Source organism: Mus caroli, unplaced genomic scaffold, assembly GCF_978045245.1.
Source record: "Mus caroli unplaced genomic scaffold, Mus_caroli_1 scaffold_8, whole genome shotgun sequence".
In the NCBI taxonomy this organism is placed as follows: domain Eukaryota; kingdom Metazoa; phylum Chordata; class Mammalia; order Rodentia; family Muridae; genus Mus; species Mus caroli.
Window position 1 is genome coordinate 95,693,021 of NW_028227263.1, and position 5,290 is coordinate 95,698,310.

Genomic DNA, 5,290 nt, shown 5'->3' on the forward strand with positions numbered 1-5,290 from the left:
AGACAGACCAGAAGAGGGTGTCAGATCTCATTACGGATGGTTGTGAGCCACCATGTGGTTGCTGGGATTTGAACTCTGGACCTTCGGAAGAGCAGTCGGGTGCTCTTACCCACTGAGCCATCTCACCAGCCCCTGGGTTCTAGATTTAAACCTGTTTCCTCTAGAAGAGCAGTCAGTACTCTTGACAGCTAAGTTACTTCTTTAGCCTCTTAAATTCATTTTCTAAAGGCAAGAAATGGAGGCTATTCTAATGGTTTCAGAGACAAATGAATTCTGTGGGAGATATTGTGGAATGCATCATGGTTTGGTATCAAAGCAGACACACGATGTGCCTGTCGACACAACTGATAAGTGTGGAAGATGTTGCAGGAGTCAATGCTGTCTCCAGGCTCCAAGGGCAAAGCCATAGGTAAAGCCTGTCCTTCAAGCGGAAAAAAATGTATTCAGGTAAGATTATGAACTGAAATTTGAAAACCATGGCTTAAAATGTACAAGGAAATGTCTGGAATAGATCAGATGGACTTTCAAGGTTGCCAGTTGGCAGTAAGAACAGCACTAGGGTTTTAACATCGGAATTCATTAGCTTACAAGTATTTTTTTGAAGATTTTTATGGGGCAGAGATTACTTTTTTCTTTTTTATATAAGAGATATAGTTGTATTTAAAAGGCTATTTGGTAATCTTGAAAATGACACATTTATAACAAAACTGAACATGGAAGTATTATTTATGGAAGTTATTATCAAAGGGATGAAAGAGATGGCTCAATGATAAAAGTGCTTGCTGCCCAAACCTCACATCCTAAATTCAATCCCTAGGACCCACATGATGTGAGGTAGGATCCAACTTCCATTGGTTAACTCTGGCCTCCCTAGCACGCTGCCCTCTCTTACAGGCACACACACACCATAATTAATAAATAAATATAATAAAGTTACCCCAGCAGGCAAAATAAATACTGAAGAGCAATATTCTGTGGATGAAGATGAACATGTCAGATATACAAGATGACGTCATTGTCCTGGTTAGGGACAGGTTAGATTTCTAACACTAGAGCATAGAAACTCTACCTTGTGAAATTGGTATGTGAGCCACACAGAACATTATAGAATTTATCCCTCAACTTGGTGCACTTGGACACATGGACAGCTGAGAGATACAGGGAAAGAGAAGCATCGAAGGCCTGAGAAATCTGAGTAGATATAAAAATCCACTTGTATATACAAGATCTGCAGAGCTTGTGGGACATAGAAGATAGATGGCTGAAACATCAAACAGATAAACACAGATAGCTCTGAGAATTGATTTGTATTTCCTCTCCAGGAAGCAGCTGAAGCTATAGAGATGGATGAATTGGACACCAAAATGGTTTGCATAACAAGACAAGGGACAGCCAAGCAATGCTCTGAAGATTGATGCTTAACCCATCAGGCTTCTTTCTAATTTTTTTGGTTTTCAGGGACTGAGTTTATGCAGGAAATCTTTTATTGTATACAGGATATCAACATTGGATCATGGAAACTCTGTTGGGGAAATTTATTATCATAACCACATAAGAAATTAGATTAATAGAAGTCTAGTAGCTAAGCACCAGAGTTAGAACTAGAGGTGACTTCTGAGACCTTCTATTCTGACCTTGCAGGTCTGATGATGTATTGAGTCAGGGTCCAGGTCTCTCATTTGTTTTCCTGTTCTTTTTCTCTAGACTGGGTTCAGCATAGCCTCATCAGTCTTTACAGTTCAGGAAGGATTTATTCTCTGCCATTTTGTATGTCACCTGATTTTCCTGTTCACTTGCTGTAAAAGCAGGGGAAAGAGTGCAAATAGGCAATGATTCGTCTCCATTCCTCAGACCACCAGACTGCATTTGCTGACTTAGCTCAGGAGAAGTAAGTCTCATTCGAAATACAGATTTTATTAGCAGTTTCAAAGATCCCAGCTGGCTGCCTGTGGCCCAACATTTACCATGGCAGTCATAGTCCCTGGTTCTTATGATGGACATGTCCTAAGCTCAATTTGTAATTAGAAAGGATATTGGTCCTGAATCTGAGGTTTCTAAGCAACAAATAAATAGCTAATTAAATGCTCCTGGCCACACATCTTGTCCTCCATCAACATCATGGTGCTTATTACAGGGGCTCTGGGCTGTACATGTCCATCTGCTAAAATGGCAAAATGCCCTCTTACTTTATATTTGGAATATTGCCAATGGCCAACATTTCCATGCCATGACAGATGCATGAAAATCAACTAGAATATAAGATCCTTCCTAGTGATGTCACCTCTGGTAGCCACTGACCTTGTAAGACAAGTTGTATACCTGTTGAATGTCATCTGCTAGACAACATGACTATTTGCAATGGGGTTATAGGAAGACAGGTGCCACAAAGACATTCTATGCCATATGTTAAACTTGCAGTGTCAAAATCTTTAAAACCTGTCTATACTTACACCCAACTAATGGACTGAAGTTGGAGAACCCTGTGGTTCAATAAAGGAAAAGCTGGAAGAAGTTGTGGAGGAGGAAAACCTCATAGGAAGACCAGCAGTCTCAACTAACCCAGATCCCCGAGACCTCTTGGACATTGAGCTACCAACCAGGCAGCATATACAAGCTCATTCAAGTCCTGTGACATATATAGCAGATATGCCTGGTCTGACCTCAGTGAAAGAAGACACACCTAAACCTCGAAATACTTGAGGCCCCCGGGAGTGGGGAGGCCTGGCAGGGTGTGGTGGGGAATAGAGATTTCCTCTTGGAGACAGGGTGTGGGAAGAATGGGATGAGGAACTGTCTGAGGGAGGAATAGGAGGGGGATAATGACTGGACTGTAGAAAAAAAGAATAAAGATAAATATTTTTTTAAAAAATACCCAAAACCTTTGATGAGAGAAGAGGTTTTTGCCAGAAGGCACAAGGAAAGGACAGGATTTTAAGAAGAGACAATTGATTGATAAACCTCAGGCATACATGAACAGCAACACAGCAGGTACCACTCCAAACTTCTCTCAATAAAGCCAAGAGAAATCTCTGAAGTGAGTTTTCTAGCCTTTATCATACTAGAAGAAAGTCAGAGTTCAAATCTTTATTTCTGTGCCTGAAGCCTATAAGTAAATGTTTCCAACAACCTTGAGTCTAACCATGTGGCACTCAGACAAGCACACTCATGTCTATGGCTTGTCTGTTTCCTAGTTTTCCTATAGGCTATAGGAATGACCTAAGTGGGTTTCAAGGATGAAGCATTCATGGTCATTCTTCACTCATATGCAGTGAGAATAGGAAGAGGAGGAAATCATTTGATTTTTCAATAAAAATGTGGACAATTCTGCACTAATTTTTGGAGACCTCAAACCTTCTAAATACGCCAAGGACACCATAGATAGACTCATTAATAAGAATATATAGCAAACTTAGTATCGAAAATAAGCATTCAGCTTTAACAGCAATATGATTCTGTGAAATATTGCCACCCCTAACATCATATGGTAATTGACAAGTCTTGCATTAGCAATTCTGATAACCTAGCATCACATTGTAAGGTTATTATTATGTTCTTATTTCTAGGTATATATGTTGTGCCTATACATAACCACAAGGATGGCAAGGAATGGAGTGTCAATCAGATTGAGAATCGGGTCCTTTTCACCTCTACTGTAGTTAAGGGAAAATGTTTGGCAGGGCTCTGAGTGAGAGTCTTTCAGAATTTGTTTATGTGACTGGTAGATGGCAGGCTTCCAAGAGGCAGGAACTGTTCTACTTTTGGTCCTGTTACAGAGCTGGAGTCTGCCGGCAAAGGTAGACTCCAAATATACAGTGTAAATGAATGAGCCAATTCCTGTCTCTCTGAAAATAGGAATTTATTTCTTGTAAAATTAAGAGTCTCTAGGCATACATTTCCCCCACAAAGGACAAAGTTTAATATTCATACTTAACACACACACCCACACCCACACCCACACACACACACACAAAGATACACACACAGATGTTCCCACACATAAATATTTTTAAAAAATATTAAATATTAATCAAGTAAGTAAAGGCTTAGTTTTGCGAGAGCTCAGTTATCTCTACAGGCATGGATGCATTTTTAAAACAGTCTGAGTCTGTCATTTTCTGAAGACTTCCAACAGATGACAGAATGTGATTGAGGATGTTTTATTTTTTTTATTTATGTTTTTGAAGCACGGGTTATGAAGCAAATGAAATGATGGATGATGGAGCGATGGTGTTCCGGGAGACCAATGGCTTTTGTTTCATGGACTCCTTGGCAATGCATTAGTATTCTCATTAGGGTTTTTTTTTTCCATTAGTGGATTTGAAATGGTAACATTTCCAATCATGTTTTCCTATTGAGGCTTTTATTTTCTTCTCTCCTCAAGTGTTATCAGTCACTCAGCTTCTCCCAAGTTTTCTGAATATCTGCCCCTATGACTAAGTGTACACATTTCCTCAATGATTAATGAAACTACTTTAGCAAGATAGCTTTATTTACTAATGAGTAAGTCTTTTAATTGAGCTGAGATGAACGTGCCTTTCCAGGTTTTCTTTATCAACTCACAAGGCATTGTAACATCCCTATAACTAATAATTACCAGGAGCAAAAGGGACCTCATTCATTCATGGGAAATACAGCCTTGGAAAACAAGTAAAGATTGTGAGTGATGTTTCCTGACCTGGGCATCATGTACTGGTGAGCTGGAGAAGATGGAGTCTGAGGTCATTCTTTTCTTCCTCCCAGGAGTTATGCATCTCACCAGTGAGCCATTTACATTTGATTTCTGCGTCTTGTAACCTCCTTTTCTACACCTAGATTAGACATTTTTTTTCTTTTGTGCATCTACTGTATGTATAGTGTATGTATACATGTTCACATATGTGTCAGTGAATCTGTGTGTGAAGATGATTCTGTGTATGTGTGCACACACATGTTGAGGCCCTGAGCTGACATTCAGAGTCTTCTGTGACTGTTCTCCATCTTCTTCACGAAGGCCATGGTCTTTCACCTGAACCTAGAACTTGCTAGTATGAGTTGATATAACTAATTCTGGGAAGCCCTGCTATCTGTCTTTCACATGCTGGGTTTATACATGTGTTTTCATATTCGTGTTCTGTGGATTTAAACTCTTGTTCTCATGATTGTGTGGGGAATGCTTTAATCAGTGAGCCATTTCCCCAGCACTTAGCCAATGGTTCTCAACCTTCTAAATGCTGGGACTACTTAACACTTACTGTTGTGGTGAACCCACAATAATAAAATTACTTTGGTTGCAACTTCATAACTGTAATTT